The sequence below is a fragment of the Prenolepis imparis genome, unplaced genomic scaffold (genome assembly GCF_030444845.1).
Source record: "Prenolepis imparis isolate NDT839.2.m4 unplaced genomic scaffold, iyPreImpa1.0 SCAF_13, whole genome shotgun sequence".
In the NCBI taxonomy this organism is placed as follows: domain Eukaryota; kingdom Metazoa; phylum Arthropoda; class Insecta; order Hymenoptera; family Formicidae; genus Prenolepis; species Prenolepis imparis.
This window is the reverse complement of record NW_028141171.1, coordinates 11,169,089-11,196,556: the sequence shown is the minus strand read 5'-3', so window position 1 is coordinate 11,196,556 and position 27,468 is coordinate 11,169,089. Positions and strand designations below refer to the sequence as shown.

The 27,468-nt window shown below is 42.2% G+C and overlaps 1 protein-coding gene across 3 annotated transcripts in view; it reads left to right on the top strand.

Annotated features, from left to right (window-relative positions):
- Positions 1 to 27,468, top strand: part of Ds (dachsous cadherin-related 1) — a 270,526-nt gene that overhangs the window by 63,239 nt on the left and 179,819 nt on the right. The window contains exon 1 of one of the 3 annotated variants that reach the window (XM_083053567.1): positions 2,055 to 2,377. The exons of the other annotated variants lie outside the window; for them this stretch is intronic. The gene's annotated coding sequence lies outside the window, so the exon portion shown is untranslated. Of the gene's footprint in view, positions 1 to 2,054; positions 2,378 to 27,468 lie in introns of those variants that run through there. 3 annotated transcript variants of the gene reach the window in all.

Below are 27,468 nucleotides of genomic sequence, written 5' to 3'. Positions count from 1 at the left end.
TTTTGATTGAAAGGCCTAACGGCCCTCTCGCTAATAAAACAGGTAGATCCATTTACTACGATTATCAGCCATCTAATCCAGAGATTATATCAGATTTTAGCTAGATTTCAAGTTTTTTGTGCAGCTCTTTGTCGCTCTTAACAGTGTAAAAAATAATCGAACATTGAGTAAAATTACGTCACGTTACACAGAGAATATCCTCTTAGAATTTACCCTGAAAATCATGATAATCGTGGTATATGATATGGAAAGAATTTTATGAGAATTTCTCTGATTAATATTTAACACAATAAAAAATATTTGATTAATTTTATTATATCACTGAAAAAAATATTTGTGTGAAATTACATGATTATGCTGGGTTTATTTTCGACCCAGCATAATCATGCAATATTACTTTTATATGGAAGATTACGGATTATATGTAATTTCATATAAAATATATATTTTCAGAATTGAAAATATTCCATTAAACATAGAATTACACATACGAAATGTTAGTAATGCTATAAAAGTATAAATGCTATAAAATAATGTTATGAATAAAATGGATAAATGCTTATAAAATAAAGTCCTAATAAAGTGAAAATACTAAATTTAAAATTACAAGTGATTTTTGCATAAAAATAGTAATTTTACCGACATTTTATATATATTTTACATTAATATGTATTTTTACTATAAAAACTATGGGGAAAAAAATTATAGTGATGATTAGGTAATTTTTCTTTTTTGGTTTTGTGAACAAGTAATTTCCATTAAAAGTATATGAATTTTTTTCAGTGTTTAGTAAAATTAATTAAATATATTTTATATTTTATTGTGATAAATATTTTTTTTATTTTTTCTGATAAATATTAATCAGAGAAATTATCATAAAATTCTTTCCATATCATATTGTCCCACGATTACCATGATTTTCAGGGTAAATTCCAAGAGAAAATTCTCTCACAATCAGTGTACATATTCTATTTTTTGCTATTATTATATTTTTTTGTGTAAAATCTTTTAAGGGTATCGAGTATGCGAAATGTCATTGTGTAGAATAAAATTAATTTGACATTTTTTATTTATTTTTCTCTGAAATAATTAACAATTTTTTTTTCAATGTATTATAGAAAGACAAAATAAAGTGATACGTTTTTAATGAAAATATATAAAGACGAAGCGCTGAAGGGAAGGAAAAAAAACGGATGGAAATAAACTCTGCGAGAAAGTCCAGAAAAAAAAAGCATTTAAATATATATTCGATTACCGAGCCGTATAGAATATCAGGACGACGCATGTCTTCCCCCTCCACCTTCTTACGTGAAGTACCGAGCTTGCCGAAGTCACGTGTGTATGACGTGCTCGCGCATGTACGATGCGGCCCCTCTGCCCCCTCGCTGGACAAAACATTCGCATTTTTCCTTCGATTGTAACTTCTCGAGGCGACTCGAGTACACGCATTATAATCGCGAAAGTCGAATAAAGTGTGTATGTGTGTGTGCTCGTGGTATTGACAAGATTTTATCATTATTCTTCGTGATAATATTCTCTCGATTTGCGCGGATAGTTACGCTGGCAGTTTCGAAAGTTTCGGCGCGCATGCGCGGTGGCGTTGGTGTAGTCTCGTCGAGTCTCCTGCCGGTGGTCGTTTCGGAGCTCCGTAGATTCGGCGTATTTTCGAGATTTTTTCCCGGTTCGAGGTAATTCGCGGTCGCGAATTAGTGTCGAAAGTGCTGTATTAACGCCGTGCCGCGTTAATAAGTATCGGGTACGCGTTATCTCGAGCAATCGTGGCGACTCAGAGCACCGGCAAAGTGGTGGAGCGAGCTCAGTGACCGTTAGGCAAAGGCTCGCGGCCCGTCCCTCTTCGTGGGTGAATTGTGGATACGATCGAGTGCCAGGAGGGTCGAATTCATGTTCGGCGAGGGTCTCCGGTGCCGAGTCGACATCGGACGAGTATCCTGGAGCGGTAATTAGCACGCAAGACTGCATCTTGAGACAATAAGGGAATGCACCGAGCGAGATTCAAAATGGACGCGAGTATTACCGGAGCAGCAAGTACGAGTGACGTATGACGTCGTGACGTCACGAGCAACACGCCGCGAACGGGACTCCACGAAACGGGAGTCTTGAGAAAGACTTTTCTCTCTTTCCATGTTTTCTCGTTCCGTCTCGAAAATAAATCGCGTATTTCGTCGTATCTCGTCGTCAGTGCGGGAGTGTCGAAATCATATGAGGCGTTTGTATGAGTGTATGAGTGATCTATATAAAAGCATATTAATTTGTGATAGTGCAAAATGTGCCCTCGTCAATTGGATATATTTGGATATATGCGGCGGAGTATGGATTACTGAAGTGCAGCGAAATCTGAGCGGCGAAAATTTTATCGGTGAGCGTTAGTAATGTTATTGTCTTTAATATTATATAATGCTCGATATGTAATGATTCACATATAATGTTATATATTTAGTACTTAAATTATAGCCATAAATATTTTATCAAAAGTTAAAAAAATTTTTTTATATAATAAGACAATAAAAAAATAATAATTTTATTAATACAGATATAATTTTAATTTAGCAATGTGATTAAAAATAAATAATTTTTTTGCTTAGCATAGTTAAATGTATTTTTACTATATATATTTATTATTTTTAATATATTTTTAAATTCTTAAAATTTATGTAGAAAAACTATATTTTTTCTTGAGTTTATTATTATTATTATTATTATTATTGACTCTGTAAGCGTTCAGAGAAAATGAAATTATAAAAATATATAACAGTTATGAGAATCTTTACTATATATCTGATTTTGTCTCGCGTTATTATCTCCAATTCTATTATATATAATGCTCGAGATGTAATGAGAAAGAGAGAGAGAGAAAGAGATTCACAATGTTATATATTTAATACACAAATTATAGCCATCATATTTTTATCAAATTAAAATAAAAATTTATATAATAGAAGATGGATCTAATATAGGTATATGATAAAATAAATAAATTATTTAATTTTGAAATAATTATTAAATATTGAAAAATAATTAAAAATAATTAAATACAGAGAGAATTTGCTCTTAGAATTTACCATGAAGATCATGGTAACCGTGGGACAATATGGTATAGAAAAAATTTTATGAAACTTTCTCTGATTAATATTTATCACAATAAAAAATAATAATATCTATCACAATAAAATATAAAATATGTTCGATTAATTTTATTATGTAAATATAATGTAAATATAACGTAAATATAAAATATGTTTGATCAATGTTACATAGTATTTTATATTTACAAAAAAAAATTATATTTACATTACATTTACATAGTAAAATTAATCAAACATATTTTATATTTTATTGTAATAGATATTATTTTTAAGTATTGTGATAAATATTAATCAAAGAAATTCTCATAAAATTCTTTTCATATCATATTGTCCCACGATTACCATGATTTTCAGAGTAAATTCTATAAGAGAAAATTCTCTTTGTGTATCAACGCGACACTTTCGAAATGGGAAAGATTGAAGTGCGAGGGACGGAAGAGATAATTAAAAGGCGAGGTTAATTTAATGATAGACTAACTTTTCTGGCTAAACTATGATACCTTGAAAAGGGCTCGCATACCTCGAGATGCAGGGCTGCCGTATATGCACGCGCGCGTTTCCCGTCCTACCACATTTCGTCTTCCATGTAATAAACCGCGCATCTGCTTATGTAGATGAACATCGAATGCCAGCGTATGATATTAACAGCAGAGCGTCTCTTTTGATTCCCGAAACGAGCCCTCGGCTTCTTTGGCGTGGTGTTAGCCACGCTGCTCACGAGTCACGTTCTAACTTCAAAATCGCATATCCCGCAGAATTATTTGTAATTTTTGTCACTGTGTGTAATACTTGTACCGTTCAAAATTGATCGCTTTCGTACACACGAGATATAAGGATATTAACGAGATTAAAGGAGAGAAAAATTCCAACAGCCACCTAATCAGATGTGTGAAAAATTAAACTATTTTTCAAAAATACACATAAGTAAAACGCGTTTCTTTTGCATCGTCGTATAAATGATAGTTTAGATATAAATGACAGTTGTTTAAGAGTGCGATTACGTAGTAGATTTTCTATCACGCACGCCGACTGCAGGAAAGGAGCATACCATTTTTTTAGAAACCTGTTATCCGGCCGCGCGTCCAGGATGCTTTCTCGTCGAATTATCTGCCTGATTAGATGAATAGGCCTTGAAATCCGGCTCGGCAAAAGTAACGTTGCAGATTCCGTTGTCGATATACGTTATTTGTTTTTCCGCTACGGAATAATTACACCGCGGCTTTAGCGAGATAGAGGTGCGCGACCAGTAGTTTATTGGTGTCCTCGATCGTCGTTATCGTTTCCATTCTTCACAAGCGCGGTATCTAGTATCTCTTGCCGCCATTTACTGTATCCCTTAAGCATCCCCTTCCTCTCCTCTGGTAATTATCCGCCCCTCGTGCCGGCCTCCCTCGCCCGCGTCGACGGTTTCTCTCTTCTTCGTTACTCTCGTCGGCATCTCGCGTACCAATCGAATCCCGGCTTTTACCGTTAGGTTCGCCGCTGTAGGGAACGTGCGGCATGTGTGCCTACATGCGTGCACGACTCTTTCGCATGCGGCACGCACGGGGAGGACGGAGCGGTATTGGCTTTGGCTCTCGTTTCTTATCGGACTTGGACTTAAAGCCTTCCTTCGAAAAGTGCGATCCAATAATGTCTCGTTTATAATCGCCGGGTATAATTTCTACGATGCGACGTCGCGCCTATTTAGAGACTGCACAAATTCTTATTCGAATTTTCCATTTTAGTTTCTGATGTTGGTTTTTATATTATCGTGCAACGGTTTTGTCCGCGCAAGTTCCGGCCGAATTCGCGGTTGTTTGTTACAATTACAGTGCCGATATCGCGTGATGCCATTACAGGAAACAAAGTTGTATAAGTGACCGTGACGAGAATCTGGAATTCTGGTGTGGCCGCAGGCGTATGAAACCAGCTTTGCATGCGTAATAACGATAAACGGTTTTTACGGGTCCGTATAAACCGCGTTGACTGCCCCAATAGTTAAAGTGGATTGGCGATGCGCGAAAAAAAATTACAGTTTACTACTGGCTACGATACAGTCGCGTGAAACCTCGCGTCGCGCTTCGCAATTAATTGCTCTATCATTATTTTATCTCTACGCTGCGTTCGAATACCCACATCTTGGATAAAGAAATACATGTACATCGATATAATTTTTTAATACGTCCACTCTGTAAATATTATTTGTAATGATTTTATACCACGCAATACCGATCGCGGATCTATAAATTCAAGCCAATAGTACGTATCGAAATGAGCCTCTTGATATTGATTATTTTTTCCGAGACAAAATGCAGGATATCGATGAGCGTGACAGGCATCTCGATAAAGGGTTAATACATTTTTTTTCCCCGAAGAACATCCCGGATTCGCGTAACGCCGGCACGTTCCTTCCGCTACCAGTATTAAACCGCGCGTGCGCGTTGTATTTATTCCTTCTCTTTTTTTATCTTTTTTTTTCCTTTTTTTTCCTTTTTTTTACTTTTTTTCCGGAAGAGGAAACCAGTTATAACGCTCGCAGTGCGAAGGCAGCCGTTCTGGCAGACAACTTGTTTTTCGCGTGATTTACAATGGGCGAAACGCGGGCGAATTATTAATAACCCGATCGTCGATCAAGATTATACGTATGTGCACAGCCTATCGATATATTTCATGCACTTTTATCGGCGCCTCTCATCTGCTCCGCAGAAAGTTGTAGGGGAGATAAGTGGTGTCGAGAATCTGGAATCTCTCCGGCTCGCGCCCCGAGGCTGCGAAACGCTTTGCACGCGTACGCTTTTTGTCGAGCGTTCTGCATGCATGCATGCATGCACCACGGTTACCTTACTACCTACCGGTCAATCGGTAGCGCCTAATGAAGGATCCAAGTTGCATCAAAGTAACGTTGTTCTGTCTTAAAGCGGCACCGGTCATTATTGATGCACTGTAAAGCTTCCCCGGCGTTTTCTTCCGCTGCCGGCCGCACGAGAGTTATTAGTACGCGACCGAGGCTCCTATTTATACGCTATTACAACGCGATGTATATATGAAATATAATTTTAATGTCGTTCCGGCATTTCAGTACATCTGACGCCCTCGCGAGGTTTAGGGGCCACCTCTGTAAAGTTGGGCCTCTATTCTTTAAATTTTTAAAAAATGATTAGAATTCTGGCTGCCCATAATTACTGCTAATTATATCATTTCGCGTTACATCTGTACTGGATCGATAATGTCAGAGATTGTTCAGGTGCCAGCGCATATAACGATATAATTTGACTGTATCTATCTTATATATATACATTTTTCATTTAAGATTATTTTATAACGGTATATTGTAACGATTAAGTTTTTTTATTTTGCGGTTTCCTTGTTAATTCGTAATTACCCTGGAGGAAAACTATTATTCCTTATTATGTCATACTAAGCCATATAATGACACTACAAAAACAAGACAGAAGTATTTCCTTTCCACGCGTTAATGTTTCGTATAATCAGGGAGACATTGAAGTTCCTCCGATCTCGGAAGAACAATACGGAATTTCTCACGAGCGCTTCCGCGACAAAAAGAGGCGAGAGGAAGACGAAAAGAGTTCGGTATCCATCTCGAGCATCGGAATGCGATCTGTCGAGTTATCGGTCTTATCGATCGCGTAGCCAGAGTAACGACGAATTTCCGTCGAAGCGAGAGAGCGGGTGGGAGGGAAGGCGGGAGAGAGGAGGTACAGGGCAGAATGGAAAAGATGATTGGTCGGGAGTGAGAAGAGAGGCGCGGATCCTATCGGAAAGTAATTACCGGGGCCGGTCGTGCGGTCGTAATTAATCAAATTCCGCGTAGGGATGACGCGACGAAAACGAATCGGCCCCAGGGGAATCCATTAGTGAAACACGCGTGTCTCGCGTGTATTATCTTCGGCCGGCGCGCACCAAGTGCGCACTTACACATACGCACGACCCGCACTCTCGATACTCTCGCACTCGCGAGGCGTTAGGCTTCCACTTGACGCGCACGATCCTTCGATCTTGCACCTTATTCGACTAATTGTACGAGAAAGAGAGAGAGAGAGACCCTCTCCCTCTTTCTCCCTCTCTTCCCTTTTATCGTCCGGGAGAACCGTGACGGATCGACGGGTCAATCGAGGTCGTCACTCACGCATCTCGCTGCGCTTCTTCTTGTCGCTTATCTCCGATTACACCGAGCGGAGAGCCATCGGTTTTCCGTGCGCGAGAGATGGGAGCGCGGAACGGATTAAGTGTAACTCGGAAGAAGTCGATCCGGAGGAGACTGGGTTAACTGACCCTGAGCTGGCGATTCGCGCCATCCCTTACTGGATTATAGTGCTATAATACGCGAGATAACCGCAACGTGTCCCGCCGAGGCTCGGAACAATCCTTCGCTCTACTTGATGGATATTTAACTCTTTTTCACGATAAATACGCGAACAGAAATTTCTTCGATTTTTATTTTTCTTCCGCATTTATATATTTCCACATATATTTTAAATATTCTCTCCGAGATGGGACATGAATAACTTGGCAAACGCGGAAGAATTAATCCGTGATAATGAAATAGCGGCGTGAACGAAACGCCATTACGTAAGTCTTACCGTGAAATTTCTCTTCCTATCTCGTCTATCGTCTTTCTTGCTTCGATCGCGAAAATGATTACAATTCGTAACACCAACGATTTTGTTGATACGCTATCCTCGATACGCAGTTCTTTGTTTTAACTTGGCAACGTAATGGTAAAATAATGAAACAGTTTATTGTCCTGGAGAATGAACGTGACACTTTGTAATAAGATACTCGATAATGCTTTTTGTCTAATAGTATCATTATTCACGGTAGATGCGGAATCCTTCTTGTTGCTTGAATCGCTTACTATCGTCGGTTACATTACGAGATAGACGGTGCGATCGGTGTAATGCGAAACGGCTTTAAGGATAATTTCACGACACATAACACGAATACTTCTCTATTAACGCCAAGTGCAATCCTTAATGTATAACGCAAATGGAGGCAATCTGTCGACGCAACCGTCGCCTTCCCTCTTCATTAATTTATATAAGTCGTAAAATAAAATTTCTTTAATAACAGCTGGTTTCTTGTAATATCGTCGATAAGCAAGCTCGTAAGACGCTAACGACACAAACAGAGAAAGGGGAAAAAAGGAATTAAGTATATACTGGATGGTCAGAGACACACGTCTAATCGTGATTAAAATAATCAATCGCTAGCGTTACTATTTGACACGTTGCTCCATGACCGGTGATTAGTATGCGGGCTTAAAGTGTTGCATGTAAATCATATAATGGCATTCTGCTTCGGAGAAATTCTCAAGTACTTTGTTAACTGCTCCACATCCATAACTGCCTATCGATAGGCCAATCAAGGAGCGCGCGCGCAATCGACCACCTACACGACTTTCTTGCAGCGTGCATCGATCGGAAAGTGCTTTTCCCTCTGAGCGTTGCAGCCTGGTCGGTCGCGGGACGAGACGAGATGCGTGCGACGGAATGCGCCCCAGAGCTGCTCGATCGTGCTGTGTAGAGAAAACGCTCGAGAGACGTGGGATCGCCGATGATCGATCGTGAAATTAAGTGTAAAACTAAACTCGCACACGCTCACGAAATCCAATCTCGCGTGCAACCTTCGGATTCCGTCGATCGGGCAACGACCGACATATATAAAATTCCCCTCGTTTATTCCGTAATCCGATATAATGGAAGCGAACAATACAATCTGATACACAGAGAGAGAGAGGAATATTGCAAGAGACTCATCGGAGCGAGTTTCATCATTGTTTTAGTTCCAATTAAATTTTTATAGACTCGAGAAAATGTAACGTCGAAAAATCTTCATTAAATCATATGTTAATAACTTTCAAGCTCTTTATATTTATTTTTTTTTAAATTAACGTTTCATTAATCACAATTTCGAGTTTAAATATTTTTTTTCGTGACAGCGTGAATGTTTATTACTGTTTACTCTGTAGAGAGACGCAAACTTTCACGGATGGCGAGTCTATTTTTTCACGGAGACGCAAAATAGGACGTTTTATTGATGAAGCAAACGCGCATCTTTCACGCGCGTGATGCACGTGCAAATGAGGTCTATGCTCGGCTTAACCCGACGCTTGCACTTTCCCGGTCGCACCAAGTGCATTGGAAAGTGCCGGCTCACACGCAGTTTCCCCGTTCCTTTTCTCTCGCGCCTTCGTCTCTCGATCGCCTTCTCTACCTGCGTTACAGCCCGGTACCGATCTGCCTACCGAGCGCTTTCTCTTCTCGACGCCTCGATGCATATACACACGCACTTAAAAACCTCTCTTTCGTCCTCGCTCCCTTCCCTGTCCCCCAGCCTCTTCTTCTTCGTCGTCGTTTCGTTAAACTTGGAGGAAACGCTCGGCTGCAGCCAGCCGCGGGCTCTTTGGCACGAAGTGATCGAGAATGACCGACTTCGATCGGGATCACGAGACATGGCCCCGATTTTAACGTTTTAACGCCTTTGGCGAATCTGGAGAGTTTCTTAATCGTCCCTCAGCTCCGCATCTTTGTTATAACTTAATTGAGTAGTTTATTCGAGAAAAGGACGTGTGGAAAATGAGAAATATATTGATTACATAATTCTATTCTCCATCGTTTTAGAGACTGAGAGAAAAAGAGAAAGTTCTTTGCGAGAAATTTTTAATTTTCCAATGAGAAATGTTCTCCGGCGAAAGAGAAAAATTATCAGATACGATCGAACATACCGGTAAAATTACACTTTACGTGCGAGGCTGTGACAAGTGTTATCGCGATAATCAAGTTTCTAAAGACGAGCGTCGTTACGATCTACGTTATCTTCCTTCATTAACGCAACGATGCGTGCCAGCGATTTTATGGTATCCGGTATCGGACATTTATGAATATTCGGAGACAATCACGCGATATTGATAAGTTTAAGCATCCTACATAATGTTATTCGAACATCGGCTTGTTACTTAAATTGTTTTATTCGCATTGTTCCGGTAATACTTGACAACGTTATCCTTAAAATTATCGAATTTGATTTACGCGTTATCGAATCCTACATCTCGAGAATAGAATATTTTAAATTATTATCAGTAAATTATTTTTTTTAATTATATTTTCAGAAAATGATTAGAATGCTGGGTGCCCCCCAAAGAGTTCCCTATCGGTTTTAAAAATAATTTCGTTATTTAAGGGGCCCCCTACATTGACATTCTCGAAAGCATACATCTCGACGGGAGCATGATATAAATATAATTTTACGAGATAAATCTTGCGTCATGTATTTATCTCAGTCTGAAGAGACCTCCGGGCTGTAATGAAGCGAGAGAAGGATATATAATATTGTCGATAAAAAATTGATCGATGTATCAGATACACGCGATATCAATTCAGTTCGACAATGTCAAGCGCTGATATATATTCTATTTAATACATTATGTAATACATAGTTCATTGAACTTTTCTAAACGCATTTATCGCGTCACGGAAGCGTGCTGAACATCGGCAATTGCATATAGCAATCGTATACGACACGGTAAGCTGCCGCATGAAATATACACGGGAGGGAGTTCTTCCTATGCGCGCACGCAGCAATATCTAATGTAGAGCACATGTGCCTACCGATGCGAGACAGACGTTTATGCAAGGTTTTTCCTCTAATCGGTAGAATCGGATCGCTAAATGGCCACTAAACACCCCGTTACACGGTACAGTGCAACCGAATGCACCGGCGCGGCGCGGTGCGGTGCTTTATGAGCGAGAGCGTGTTGTCGAGTACTGCAACGTAAAGTATACGCAGACGTAGCAGCGTGCACAAGCTGGTTGCATATTGACAGTGAGAAAAAGAGAGATGATTTAAGCATCTCTAGTCACGCGAACATTATACAATGGTCTGGTTTAATTTTAACATTATACGCAGCCTTAAAGTCCACGAACATGGCATATACCTTCCTTTCTTTACTTTCTTTATCTCTTACTTCTCTAATTGTAAGCGAAGTCGTTGTCCTTATACGAAGGAAACGAGATGGAACCGAAGAAAGATAGATGCCAAAGACGTCGACCCTGATGGGGAATCCAAGCGCGAACGCACGTTCTTCGCGAGGTGAGAACGATTAATACCCACAGCATCTCTCCGCACGCTCTCCTCTTTTCTCCTGTCTCAGCTGATTCACGTTTTTCTCGCTTGTAGAGCGAGGTTATCCTTAGACCCTTGCGGGGTTATCCTTTACACGAGTTCCTCCCCAGTCCGAGAGAAGCGAGATTCGTTGCTTAGGTCGTTCTGACATATTTATCTAGTTCCTCCTGCCCGTTTCTATGAGAATTTCCCTTCTCGCTCCACTCATCGTGGATCAGCTACGGTATCGCGGCGGTATATATAACGTCCACGATGCATACACGTCACGGTCAATTCGAAAGAAGCGGCGAGAAGATAGGAAGAGAGAGGCGCTGTTTTGCGTATGTAATAATATATATATATTTCTACTATTTCTCTTACCGTTGTGCCTCCATTCGCGAGAAAATATACTCCGCCACTCTGCTTCTTGCGTGTTACTATAGGCTTCCTCCTTACCTGCAAAAAATAGAGAAAACGATGCGATTAATGGAAAAGGGTACGAGAAACGAGAGATAAAGAGATATTAAGTGCAAGTAATCGCGTCGCAAGAGTTGGTCTAATGAAGATGGCTTAACGATCGCGCGCCGATCGTTGCTCGGCATCGTCATCAATAGTCGTCGACTATTTCGCCTCGCGGGATGCGGAAATATTATACGCCGATCATATTTTCGCGGTGTTATCGCGATAACGACGGGCGATACAACGTCGTTCGCGCGGCGAGAAACGATCGACTGGGAAAATAAAAGGAAACGTATAGGGCATGTGTTGTCGGGACGCCGAGAGACGCAGAGCAAGCAGTCTGGGTAATAAATACAATCCAATACGACGGTAACCGCTAAACCGCTTAGCGCGGCCGTTAGGCGACCACCGCCTCTCTATCTAATAATCGTACATGCGCGAGCATTTCCTGCGCTACATTGAAGAAGACATCGTATTACACAGTGAATCTCATCTCGGTAGCCATTCGAAAAATCTCGATAAATTATTCTCGGAATGTCTGCAGTTTTCACATTACATATATATATATATATATTCATATTGTTTCTTGTTGCCCTTTCTTCCAATCTGTCTTCTCGGTGTTCTCTTTTTCTTATACATTTGCCTCGTCTCTTCGTCCCATCTTATCATTTTTCTTCCTCTTGCTCCTAGATTTCCGTCTCCTCTAACAATTAGTTTTATTGTCAATGGCATATGGTTATGGTCTCATATCGGCTATGTTTTCACTCTTAAAAAGATGGTAAATTTTTTTTTATACGAGATATTCGAATACGTATACGCGTTAGGGAATATTGGCTATGTAAATGGAATCTTAAATATGCAAATGATAATGATAACCGATGATATGTTCCGCATAACAAATCGTGAACACGATGTGAGGAAATGAAAGAAATATCTGTCGATTATAATATTATTCGATAATCGAACGTATATCCAACGTACGCGTATATATTCCTATTAGGCATTTATTTAGAATAATTAATTTAAAACAAACTTGCCTCTCGGCTGATAAGATAACGGTATATAGCAAAATATATGCTGATAAAAAGACTTTATAATTAATATAATCTTGATAAGCACACAAGAACGCAAATGATTTTTATCGTCAGGAAATTGACCGGTACGTAAATCGGTATCATAAAAAATATTATATAAGAAAATTTTCAAAACCGCGCCCGACTACTTTTCCAGCTCGGCGTTAAACTTTCTCCGGGGAGATTACGGAGTATACGTCGTATTTTAATGGTGCGCGAGCATTAGCGCAAACCACTTATCTCCCCATAAAGACATCCGACATTACGTCGCCTCTCCGACAATTTTGCTCATCGTTGCGGCCGCAGAACGACTAGCGAAATCTCCCCTCGAGGATATCTTGAAAATGATCGAGCATCGTGAAAAACACAAGTTGTACCGGGACGAGTTTTCGCAACGTTACACGTAATTTTCTCTCTCGGATTCTATTTAATTTTCACCGTTTTATAATTGAATTCTGTATTTCTTCATAAACGAATTATATATATTTCTTACTCCTATAGCGAAATTGTTTTATAAAAGGCTAATATAGTCAGAGTATTACGCATAAGTTATTTATACGTTCGCGGAATGCCGAGTTACCAAAACCGGCAATCGCGAAAAAAGCCGAATGTCGCCGGCAATCGATCGGCGGTCCTCCTTGCCGCCAAGGGGCAAAGCTAATTTCCATCGATCATTCGCTCATCGTTCCCCGATTTTTGCAGCGGTGGGAGGATAGCATTAGCATGAAGGTGCGCGAGCGCAATCACCGGGAAAAAGCGCCGCGTCGGAGCTCCTTTACAGGCAAAATCGTGCGTCGGGCAATCGATCAATCGTTTCTCTAGGCGTTGCGGGTTATTACGTGAAAAATGCTTGTACCTTCGATAGCTTCTCACCGCGGGAGGGTTCGGACCCTCGGTATACTTCTTCCTCATCCTTCGTCAGACCTTTTCTCTCTTTCTTCTTCTTCTTTTTCCATCTTCCATCCCGCTTCCTCATCCTCGTGCCATCAGCAATCCTCATCTATCTTGGCTCTCTCCTTCCACCGAACGTCCTGGAGGGTCGAATCCTTCTAACCAGGGATTCTTCCTTCCTTCCTTCCTTTCCATCCCTTCTCTCTCCGTTCGCTATTCAACTTCCACGAGATCCGTAAGGTACATGAACATGGCGCCGCGCATATGATTCTTCGCGGGGGAGGAGAAGACGGCGGCGGTCAGGACGGAGGGAAGAACGGGAGAAGAGGGGGTTGTAAACGGCACACGAGCAACCGCACAAAAAGCCAAAGTGATAGAGCGTGATTTATCTGTCGGTCGCCATTTTTATCGTTGCCCCTCCCCCTCCCCCCTTCTCTCTCTCTTCCTCATCTTTAAAGGTTGCAGTTACGACGTGCGGTTCCTTCGCGGTGTTGCTTGCACGAGCACAAGCAACACGCTTCCGCAGCTATTTACGCGCATGCATATGTATCTCGACCCGGTGCAAGGATTGATTGTAAATTTTTCTCTTGACGGTAGATCGGACGCGTGACTTCTCATAACGGATTCGAGCTTCGCGTATTGATTACATGATTTCGGCACGCGAACTTGATTTACGATCACCGAAACTCGATACTAGGAGTTTATAACCGGATTATTATATTAATCAGTCATGCGGACATCGTTATCCAACTATAAAAGTCTTTCAAAGGGAGATTGCTATTAGGAGAGAACACAGTCATAAAACATATATAATCTTATTCAAAGAGGGATCTCTCAATAGCGTCGAAATTTTGAAAACGTTATTCGAGAGATTATTATTATTCAATCGATATTCTTTCAGGATAGGCCAGTTTATATATGGTAACACGAAAGATGAATAAAGTGACTCTTTTCGAGATTCGACGGCGAAAAGAATAGCGTTACGGGAGACACCGCAGAAATTCGATATCTCGGGAACTTTGGTCTCGCGGTCTATAATTATCCCATCGTCTTACGTAGCTTAACGCTTAACTGCAAATTGCTCTTCCTCGCTCTCTCTCTCTCTCTCGCTGTTTCATATGTTCTCCGATACTTTTCCGTCCGTCCTCTTTGTTCCTTCGTTCGTTCGTTGCTCGGCCACTCGCAGCACGATGCAAAACACGTAATCCGATATGTTCTACTAGCGCAGAGATAGAGTCACTTGCTTGCGATCTCTAGACGATACTGCCCCTCGGCGTTCTCTCTCTTTTTCTCTCTCTTTTTCTCTCTTGCCCTCGCTCTCGTTGGCGAGATGAAACGAATCGATTCGGTGACAAGTTGTTTGTAAAAAGGCGCTTGGCGTGTCCGGGAATGAAACGCCATGCCGAGTAATAGCTTGTCACAATGGCGAAAACGTCGCAGTCCGCGATAACGTCCGTCGTTTGACTCCTCGTCCGTCATTGAAAAAACACATTCGATATCGCCAATGAAGGGAAGTTTGTGCTTCAGCTAATTGTATAGAAATTACGGAAATTAGCATATATGAGCAATTAATAGATATGAGAATAAATAAATGTTTATCTTCAAGGTTATGCACTTGAGATTGCATTATATTTACCGATTATATTACTTTTGATAGTCACCTTGAGAAAAACATGTATCTCCACATTTTTTCCCACGTTTATATTTTTAATTAAATCTTATTTACTCGCCGCTTCTTGTTTTAGTCGGTTGATTAACGTTTATGTTAACAGTAGGCAGGAAAAAGTGTAACTGACTGCAATAGTGTGTATATGTACATATTTTCAGAGATCTCGGTGTATTTAATCGAATACTATCTTTCCGTAATCTCGAATTAAACCTACGACATATCATTGCAACATTTTTCTCAGACTCTCAGACAGGACTCTGCGAGACGCGACGAACATACGTTTCAATCTCGCGCGTCTGCCTCGCGATTGTCTTTATCTATCATCTACACCGGGCGGATGCCCAGCGCGCTAATTAACGACGAAAGCTCGCTCACGTATTTCGCGATCCTTGCCGACTGATCTTTCGCTTTCGTATTAACTGGCGACAGTGTTTAGAAAAGACTAGCAGTTATCGAGAACGTAATCAACCTTAGAACTGGAAAAACTGGCCTCGTCCATGGCTCGGGATGAGATCGGGTATCCCTGGGATACTCGGTATCCTCGGAAAAATAACATACACGTTACGATCGTTCGCGAGCGCCGCGCAAACCGCAGGCACTCGTATCCTCGAGGAAGAGCGGATGTTTCCTCTACGCGCGATAATGATGCGAAGCGGTGCCGCGCGTCGTAAAGTATCGTCGCGCAAAATTTATGGGGGTAAGGTGGATGTGCATAGCTCTTTCTATCTTCCTCTTCTCTCTCTCAACTTCTATACCTTCGCGAATGACCGCTTTGCCGTTTTCATCGTCTATAACGGACACGCCTAGTCTATGATCGAGAAACGCGCGAGCGCAAGACTAGGTTTTAGCCAGAGATAATCATCCTCGTTGGTCCACCTGCGGAGAGAGTTGCTGTCGTCGTCGTCGTCGGTGATTGCATGAATCCGGACTCCGTGTCTCATTGTTCATTATGAGTACACCGTATTGATTTACGGCCGTGTCGACCCGCATGCGGTGTCATATCGCGTCGTTTCGCCTCCGAGTTTGCGACATTCGAGATAGAATCTAGTCAGGGTGACAGGTATGACGTCTGCATCTACCACATATTACCACTTTGTACTCACAATAAATTAATAATGCGGAATTATATTATTTTTTTTTACTTTTACTTCATTAACATACAATGTATAATTATTTATTAATATGTTATTTTATGTTATATTTTATCTCTCATACATTTCAACACGGACTTAACATTTTTAAACAAATTTACGAAAATTATGCAAACTTGAGAAGAAAAATTAGAGAATTCTCGTTGTTGTCGAATGATAAATAATCGAGCTGTTATGACCTGTATCGTGCGCTGTCTCGCTTCACGGTAAAAAGATTTCCGGACATTTAATATGCGCATAGTCTTTTATTTGGTTCCACGTGGATGCGGGCTTTCTTCTCTCGAGGCTTCGATCCATCGATCTATCAGCCATATCGATTGCGGATAATTTGTAAGCGGTTCTCGCGCGACAGATAAAACGCTTGTACACGTCGATAGATGCTCGCACACTATCGTGCGAAAATCTTTCTGTTCCAATGAAAAGACCGGGACGCGAAGAAGAAGTTAAGGGGGACGGAAGGAATTGCAACGCTATCGAGCAAAAACGATGCAATTTTTGGCCGGGTGGATGTCCGGGTCGGTGACCGCGAAGGATAATACGATCGGTCTCCTTATTTTTATGGAAGAATTTACCCACGATCAACACTGAAAATGGAGGACGACTTAAAGGAGTAAGAAAGGTGGAACGGGGGGGAGGTAGTCTTTATAAACGACGCTGCGTTTCACATAATAACGTTGATACGAGCGTGCGCGGGCGCGCTGCTCATAATATTTGAGAGGACGAAAACAAGAGGGGGGACAGGAGGATAAGGGGGCAGAGCAGAAGCCCGACTTGACCGCGAGACACAGGTGGCGAAGGGAGGGTGAAACAGGGGGCCAAAGGGAGGACTCACACGCACGTGCAATCGATGGGGCGCCCGTTCGTAAAATACCCCGCGTCTGTATACCGATCGGGGGCCCGGGCTAATCAGACGGACATAATTGATCTCACTTGTGATCTTGAGATTCGAAAGATCACGGATGGAGAGAGGCTCGAACCAATAATTATTGTTAATATCGGCCGCCCCTCTTCCCACTCCTTCGCCTCCTTCACCGTCGCCGCCGCCGCGGTCCATGTTAGCTATATATACAAAGTCCGGCGACCGTATACAGCCAGCAACTTGGGCTCTCTACCTTCTTTCTCTCCTTCCTCTTCCTTGGTCCCTCTTCCTTTATATATGTGTCTTCCCTTTCTCCCTCCACCCTTCGCTTCTTATATATATATATATATATATTCCTCCCTTCTACCCGGTTTGCTCTTTCCATCTTCGGGTATCTCTCCTGCCAGTACGCCGGCCGTTCTGTGTCCAGAGCTTTTATTTATATTAATTTCGTGGGCTTTTTGCTTTTTGGTGGTTTCGGGGCCTTGATGAAGCGGAGGAAATATAAAATAATAATGATAATAATGAGCCATTTTGCGCGTAATAATACGGTAGGAGCTGGGATATGCCGTGGAAGCCGCGCGCGATCCGCCGGGCTAATAACGTTCGACGCCGAGGTTCGACTATATCGCGGCGTATAGTTTTACCCACGTAGTTTTCTTCATCCGCTCTCTGCTCCTTTTTCCTCTCTTCTTCTCGCTGTCCTTCTCTGTTCATCGCGGCACTTCCTCCTTTTATCCTCGTTCGTTTCTTTATATTTTATATTTCATTTTCCAACATTTGTATAGAATTTCTCACTCATTAATCTCGTTGCCATTTTAATGAGTTAAAAGTGTGTTGATTAAAATTTTTTAAATGATTACGAAAAACTATTAAATCGTAAGAAATTAAACACGATCATATATGTATCAAGCTCTCGTTCAAACTCTAGCGACCGTCTATATTATAAAGTAGTTTACCTGACCCGATGTTTTTTAGATTTTGCGGTAGTAGCACGACAAGCACGACAGTAAATAGAAATATCGTATAAGTGCTGAACGGTTCGGACCGCGTACACATACGTCAACGTGTAAGCATCGATGAGAAATATTCTGCCTCCCGTCGAGCAGACACGCGGCTTCTAAGGATTTTATGGCGCGGAATGGGATTTGGGTACACTTAGCGGTCATAAAGCGGCAAAGGTGCAAAGAGCTGTCCGCGGCCACCCCTTTTTCGGCTCGCGTCGGCGTCTTTCATCCGACGAGGAAATCCACGTTAGGGAATACCGAAGCTTTTACAAGGCCGTTCCGCCCTGTTACCGCCGGCGATGACGTGCTTCTGTGCGCCATTATCTGCTTCTCTCGCAGTGCGCGTGTATCTTGCGTGTAAATGAATGCATTGAAAACATCGCGACTTTTGCATTGCGGCAGCCTAAGTTACGCATCTAATTAATTAATTTAATTAACGCAATCTAATCAATTTAAAGGAGACATTGCTGTTAATATCAGCTGCATTTTTAAAATTTCTTATATTTATTATATAATTACAACTTATTAATACGCGTGCAAATTTGCACGAGTTTATAGACATTAACGTGATAAGAAAGATTTGACGGTTGTGTTAGTTTAGTTAAACTAAAACTGAATAAATGCTACTCCTTACACGTGTTGAAAAGTTTAATTTTTTTATACGGGCAAATCATGACTCCCTTCGGCGTGGATCGCATCAGTAATGTTGTCGTAAACCATCCTGCAAGTTCATTTAGTCTGTCTGGCGAATGCTCGTATTTACCAGATACGGGATCTCATGCACGAAACAATAAACGAATCCTCAGCATTGATCCGACATGGCGAACGGAGTCGGGGCGCCGATCGCGAGAAAGAGGATATAAGGCAAGAGAGAGGAATAAGAAGAAGAAGAAGGCCCCTGGTCGAAGGTTACGACATTCTCGGTCTTGTTCGGCTCTTCGACGTAGGGCGCGAGAAGAGAGAGAGTGCCTTGTACCTCACACCCAATCAACTTAGATCCGCGGTTCCAGATAAGACCCTCTCCCTTGTCTTTTTCTCTCTCTTTCACCATTGAACGGCGTGCACTAAATGTGTGTGTGTGTGTGTGTGTGTATATGTATGTATACACATGTCAGTATCGCGGCGGTTAACCAGCACATATACAGTGACACTCGCGGGGGCGGTGCTGCGAATACTAAGTCATCGGGCGCAAAATACATCGAGTGGTTTTCCTACAGACGGTACCCCATCGTGTCCTTCGTCTCTTCGAACCTCCGCATCGAGGATTGACCCCTTTCTCCCCCTTTGTCGTGCATGCATCCGAGTAACGAGCTTTCATTAGCGACGCTGTAGGCTAATGAGCCATGTTAGAGCCGCTCCGTGGACGGTTTCATACACTGAGAGGGAGATGCGACGTTCCAGCTTCGTTGTTGCTACTGCCGCTGCTCGCCGACTTAAAGCCCATTTTACACGGTCCATTTTCGATGATTGTCTCGAGTAAATTATCTAAAGGGAGAAAAAAAGGGCCAAATGGAGGGAGTCTTTTGGTCTCGTGTTACTTATAATCATATTGCGTCGTCGTTATATGGTGGCAACTATTAGCCGTCCACCATTATTTCGTTCCCATTCAGTCTCCCCGACGAAAACTCCGTTTGGTAATGCGACGTAGTCGCCAGCCGCGATTATCGAGGGGTCAAATCGTGCGACATTGGACGTCGATGATGTTAAATTGAATTAAATTCAGAGGAGGGCAGCCGCGTGACCCTTTCCCTGCGACTCGCCAATCCCCCGATCCACACGCGGCGGCGATACATGCACGTACGTACGCATATACGGTGGGGAAAAAAGGAACGCCGGGAGGAGAAGAAGTCAGGCGTTTTATGGCATATATGCGACATGAGCAGGGATATTGAAAAGTTTGATTGCCCGCCGATTTAATTCGCCGCGTATTCAAATCCCGTGGCAGCGAAACGGCACCTTCTGTTCCCCCTTCCCTCCGCCCGCACCATATCGCCTACTTCCTCTTCGTCGATCGGACCCAGCCTGTTGCTCGCGCCACGACGGGCTCTCTCGCGGAAATTGATTTTGCGGTTGTATCCTCATGTGTGGATCGCGATTTGTATCCCGCTCGAATCTCCAGAACCACACGTCGAATCGAAAATGATATTCGAGTTTTTTTATACCTCGGAAAGATCAGCCACAGAAAATTCGCACCAAACTTTTATCAGAGATCTAAAAATATTTTTTAACTGTAAAAGAATCGTAGAGAGCACAGATTTTGGAATGTGCGCGCACACTTTTAAAGAATCTCTAGTAGGAGATTTTTCAACTTCCATAGAATTACTTTTTGCGTATGTGTATATAATATATGTATAATGTAATAGCAATTTAATCAATAAAATAAGAGGATTTCTTTGGCCTGAGCGCACCCTTCGAGACTGCAATAATTACAACAGAGAATTATGAGCGGTTATACTTGATTCGATCTATACGCGCCTCTTCTGTTCCCTCTCTTTCTTCTCTCTCGTCTCGGCTTCTTCGATAATTCGATTCCCCTCCGTCTGTGTGCTCCCTTTCTTTGCGTGCACGGGAATATCTTTTCTCTTCGCGATTGCTGCACGGCAATGAAGGAAGACACTTCCTCACTTGCTCCTGCTCGCTCTCATCCGGCGAACCGCGAATTGCAACGGTGTGAAAAGAGAGAAGAAACGTTCTCAGATATTTCTCATGATCGATACTCTGCGATTTTAACGAACGATGGTTGTCACGTGATGGTATATATTTGGCAAGCTTTCGGATTCGGAACGTATTTTATCACGAAAACGCGTAGCCGTTTGGATTACATGCTTATAAACTGTCGCGATAACTCTTAGCAATCCATTCGATTACTAATTACAATCATGAAAGGAAATAATATTTTTTTTTTTTTTTTCGATTTATCACTTGTTTCAATCGAACACGAATATAACGTTACGATCGTTCACCTCCGAAGAGTAGTCTCGAAATAGCGCAAAGAATTAATCGCGCGGTGTACTATGGGACCGCTCTCAGCAAATTAATGATTGCTCTCTCCGCGAACGTGGAAGAAGCAGGAAGAATTGCGCCGCGTGGACCCTCCTCCTGCACGCATGAGAGGGGTTTAATCAATATTCAAGCCGCGATTTTGATTATAATTAAACAATAATGATGGAATAATGATTTATTACAAGTAATTACTAGTTGCTGGTTAGATCGAACTGGTTAAGTCTCTCGCACTCCCATCCATACAATCCAGCCTCTTCGCTTTCTCTCTTTCTCTCCACCCTCCGCTTCCATCTTCACTTTATCTTCGACGAGCCTCGTCCCAGAGAATATAGGTACGGGGATCGCATTGATGGCTAAGGCGTGCATTCGAGGTTTGAACGTGACGCTAACTTTACACAAATCAATCAAACGCAATAATATTATATATATATATTTTTTTTAATTTTATCGCGCTTGTCTGACAGTTCAAAATTGTCCGTATGTTTGTCTTGTAATAACCGTCCTCGCATCTGGGATTTCCTGTTCGTCATTCGCAAATTAAATATCACATTTCCCCTCTCGCGCGCTACTACATTAGAAAACAATTACTAACCACCACTTGCGTTTTACCGAAGGCGCATTTTTCGCGCCTAGTTTGCTTCCGCCGACATCTACACCGATATATAAATCATGTTTCCTATTCCTTTATTTGCTGCGCCTCGGGTATTAATTACACCTATCGCATTCATAGTTATCGGACGCGAATATCTGCGTACCAGGTGAGACCAGGTGCAACTGGGGCGATCTGTATAATAAGTCCTCGAATCAGATATTAATGAATATACGACTAGCCGGCTTGCAGCTATCCCTTCATCTTACAATACGTACGAGTTTGAACAAAGAGGCTTTATTATTGCGCGATTATCGCAAACATGCGTATGTAGTCTTGTACAATACTGAGCATCTATAATGTTTCTTAGAATTTCTTAAAAATGCTTCCAATTGTGATCTGCATTATATATAATAAAATATACGCGTCTATTACGTGTATGAAACGGTTTTATGATTTATAGTGGCAATATATTAATGTTGATATATAAGATCTATATGTGTAGGTATGTCGTGTGTGTCGATTATATACACGGATCAACTATATATATTTTTTATAGTACATCCAGTCTAAATTAGTTCTAAGATCAAATTTTCTCGCGATTTTTCCGCAACAACATTCTCTATTCTATCATCATAGTAATTATAATAATTATAATAATACCGAGTATTATTAATTATAATATCATTTTTTTTTTATTAAACGAGCAAGTCTTGTCTGGTATGCTAGAACGATCCTCTTCCTGAATTGTTTTTGATATGGTAGTAATTCTACAACACAAGATCAGCGAAAAGATAAGCATAATGATTACGATGATGAGCATCGTCGTAACACTAAAATTATTTAAAAAAAAAAAAGAGAGAAAGAGAGCGCTGTTCTGTTATTTCTGATAAACTATAAAAAAGGACGGATGAAAAAAAGAATACTTGGTTCACTGATCGTGAACCAAGTATTATTCTTCTTTTTATTCAGCGTAACGCTCGAACGGATGCACGTAGCGGATGAAGAAAGTTTGAAAGTTCAATCCAGAGTCTACAGAGTAAACAAACAAGGCGTCTCGCTGTAAAAGGAGAAAAGGTGTCGAACTGCGCGACGAAAGCGAATAAAAGCGAACAAAAGCGCGCAAAACAAATGAGCGTAAATAACCGCCTACGCCCAGCCGCGGCTCGTTCGACACCTTCCTCTCCGTGAACGCGTCCCGGTGCCATTATTTCATTAATTAGTGTCACTCGCGCTTACCCGCGGACGTACGAACACGAGAACTTCTGCATACGGGCCGTGTTACCGCCACCCGCTTTGTTCACCTTCGCCATAAACCCTGCGCCTGTGAATTGCGCCTCCCCTTCGGCCCTCCCTCTCCGTGTCTCTGTTTCCTCCGTTTCTCTCGTGTTTACTCGCGGCCTCCCAGTCTCTCACCTCGTTCCGGGATCGTTTCCATCTTCTCTCCCCGCGCTCGTTTTCGCGGCTATCGATACGGTCGCGCCGGTAGATCGCGTCGATAGTCACCGACGCGGATATTAGACTTAGAACGTGACGACGGTGCACCGAGAGTCCAGTTACCGATTTCATACGCCGCATAAGATCCCTACTTTGTACGACCGGATCCGTTGTCCCATTTCAGTAATACTTTAACGCGGCTCTCTCGCCTCTCGCCTCTCGCCTCTCGTCGCGGAGGAATCTCGTCGGGGAAACTGTTGCAGCGTTTCTTATTAGTCCGTAATAGCTCCCCCATAACGTCAGAGCGACCGAGATACTGGGCGCAACTCGCAAATGTATATATCTTTCAAGGAGAAAAGAGGAAAGAGATTCGCATGTTGCGTTATTATTCTAACATGACGTGCGACTAATTGCAAGTTTGAGAGAGGCTCCCCAATCACATCTGTCCATCATTGAGCCGCGAGACATTCATCGGTATACGCTCGGGCATGATTTTCCCCTTTCTCCTCCCTCTCGATTTTTCCTTCTTGCACGCTCTTCTTTCGCCCGGCTCTCTTCGGCTTCCACTCCTTCGTGTGCAAAAACTTTAATCGCGCGCCCCGACCGTAAAAGCCCTCTCTCACCGGGGGCCCTCCCTCTTCCCTCCCAACCCGACTCTCCAGCCGCCTCTTACCGTCGCCTCTACCGGGCACGTCGCTGATCGTTGCCAGCCGTGGAACGGGTAACGACGAAAGCGACCAAAAAAATTGTCGGTTGATTGTTTTACGTCCGACCGCAGAGGCAATTCGTGCACGAAGGAAGAACGGGTGACGTTGGAGGGATCACTTGTAGAGGCTCAAGGATTCAGATAATATCCGCGCGGCCTTGGAAATTTATCACTCCGCCTCGCTGCTCTCAAGTCGGTCGAACGAACTACGTCGGTCAGTCATAAATGGCGAAAACAGTCACGCATTTGTTTGCTCATTAACGTCGGCGCATTTTTCATCCGCGGCTGATTAGAGGGCGGCTTCTGCCGTAAAATCTACGCGTCTACGATTGCGAAAGCGCACGAAATTGCCAAGTCTCTAAATGGAAGCGATTAACGTTTAGTTTGCTCTTCATTAAGTAATTGAGAGAAATTGCGCGATATGTTTATCGTGTCCTTCGGATACGCCTTTCTCGACGACGCGGATGATAGAGATAATTTTACGAGCAAGTACCCTACTTAAACTTTCCAATTTTAATTAAGTAAAATAATATATAAATAATAAACACGCCGACTCGTCGCGGTTTTCTAGACGATGCCTGGAATTTCTATAAATACGTGGATAGAAATTCGAAGAAACGGACGGATTTTTCTTAAGAATTGCGCGCAAGGATCTCAAGGACGACGAAGCAATTTCCATTTTCCTGCAGTACACAGCCGGTGAACTCTCTCGGAGGTATAAACCGCGCATATAGTTTCTTTCTCTTTTTCCCATCCCCGCGCCTTCTCTCTTCCGCCCTTCCCCGTCCGTCCATTCTTTTCCCCTTCGCGAGTCGTTTAGCCGACCGCAAAATTAGCCGCGAGCCGCACGAATGGTCCTTGAGCGCGATAAAATAACATCCTTTTTCAAAGCCTGCGCACCGAGACGAAGGAGGTTAGGCTATTCCTCTCGCGGCTGAATCTTATTTGCGCGAAGACGCAATGACGATTACCGGCTAGGTGTGCGTCTCACCGACCCAACGACCTATCCGTCGGCGGTTTCGACTTTTTCCTCGCCTCGATGCTTCCCCGGATCTCACTCCTCGGGGCGCTCTCGGAAGGTATACGACTGTTGCAATCTCATCCTCGAGCGCCCGCGGCAACATTTACGCGATACAACCGATAGATAAAAGCGGCGATGCCTTTTCGACGAACCGCTAACTTATAATTAACGCTCGGAATTATTTCAACAAATTAATGCGCCGTCATAAATCGTAAATGCTCGCTAGAGCTCAATCGTAATAACAATAAAAAGACCTAAGGAAATTAAATTTGAATCAATTTCTAAATTAAATCTTTCTATTAGATTTATTCTCTCGCCATCTCTTTAACCAAGACGAATTGTGTCAAATGCAGCGAGAAAAATGTTTTCGGAATTGCGAGGAAGAATGAAGTATACGAACAAAGTGTATTATACACGCTCGATTCTCGATTATGTACGAGGAACAAGAGGAACAACGAACGGTTCCTCGTTGTGCAGCGGGATCGTATTCTCGTGGAATATTCTTCGGAAGTCTTTCAAGGCGCTAACGAAGGTACACCCCTTCGCACTCCCACCCTCGAATATCCGGGACAGGAGCGACAAGAGGGCAACCGTTGTTCGTGTTGCTCGTGGCGGGTCTCGGTAAATGTAAATTGATCGAGACAACGTTCATTAATTAGTCTCGAGGTGGTACGACTGTGTGCCTGCCTCTTACTCGTGTCCCTTTCCTCGCGCTTAATCCTGCGAGTTTGTTTCCGTTTGCATATAAAAAAAAGTGCAAAATCGTGTCGCAAAGTTTAAATCAAAGAGGATTTAATACGCTTAATAAGCGACGCGCAACGACATATTAACGATTTAAACATGCGAGAATTTCAAAATAGGTATAAATTAAAATGTCAAATTCTTATAACATAAATTAAATTATTATAAAATAAAAGAATTATCAGTTAAAAATGCAAAAATTGAACTATTCTATGGACTTTTTTTTTAGCCATTTAAAGTTTTTTAATTGAAAATTTTTACGCGTCAAAGGGCTCTCTCTCTCTCTCTCTCTCTCTCTCTTTCTCTCTCTCTCTTTCTCTCTCTCTCTCTCTCTCTCTCTCTCTCTCTCTCTCTCTCTCTCTCTCTCTCTCTCTCTCTCTCTCTCTCTCTCTCTCTCTCTCTCTCTCTCTCTCTCTCTCTCTCTCTCTCTCTCTCTCTCTCTCTCTCTCTCTCTCTCTCTCTCTCTCTCTCTCTCTCTCTCTCTCTCTCTCTCTCTCTCTCTCTCTCTCTCTCTCTCTCTCTCTCTCTCTCTCTCTCTCTCTCTCTCTCTCTCTCTCTCTCTCTCTCTCTCTCTCTCTCTCTCTCTCCTTTTCCGTGTCTCAAACTCAATTATAAAAATCTCGTCTCGATATCGAAGACGATTACTCATTCGCACGAGATACGAATTCACAAGAGCCGCACGCGCACTGAATAATCGTGCGCGCAGAAAATTCACGCAACGCACGCATGTTATATGCCACGTTTCCTGGCCACGGTAATCGACTTTGCCCTTTTTACCGGAACCCGCCTAATTAAGTCACCCGCGGAGCGTTTGCTTTATGCGATCGGATAACAAACAACATCGACTTCGATTTCTGGCTCGATCGGATCAGTACAATGGTTACTCGATTGCTATTTATACCCGTTTCTCTATCTTTAATCGTTTATATCGAATTATCATAGGACATATAAAATTCTTAAATGCTGCCAGTTGCCACAATAAATGATTTAAAGCAGCTCAAAATAAAAAAATCGGATTGGCTCACCATATCTTTGATCGCATTGCGAAGCTCAATCGACCAAGCCAATGCATTCATGGATTCATAATCTGTCTTACAAAAAAGCTCACGATCCATACAAGCGGCTAGCACAGTCAGAGGGAATCATATTAAGTAATATCAATGAATTAGATGTATTCACTGTCAGTTATTTCAATTTTAACTCTATTTATTTATTTAATTCTTTTATAATCGACATGGACAAAATACAAATTCTTAAATGGTTCATATACTTCATATGGTTTAATGTTCTTATGGTTCATATTCTTTCACATTTCACTTTTATATTTGAGAATACGAGTTTTTCGGATAAAATAATAACTCTCCTTTTTAGCACGTTACATTATACATATCTCCGCGATGTAATCCGCTAAATACTCTTCGTCATCGTTGCTTCCAGGCGTTAGGCGAACGCGGAAGAATATTGAACGCTATGTTGTTGCCCTGCTGCGTTAACGGCATATTAATTGCCTCCGTAACGCTCGCGCGTATAGTTATCCTATTTCTTGCCGCGATATAATTCGCTCGGAGACTCGACGATCTCTGTCTATGTGTTAGCGTAATTGTGAGACTTACAATTAGAGAGAATTACGACTCGGCCACACATCGATACCGGCG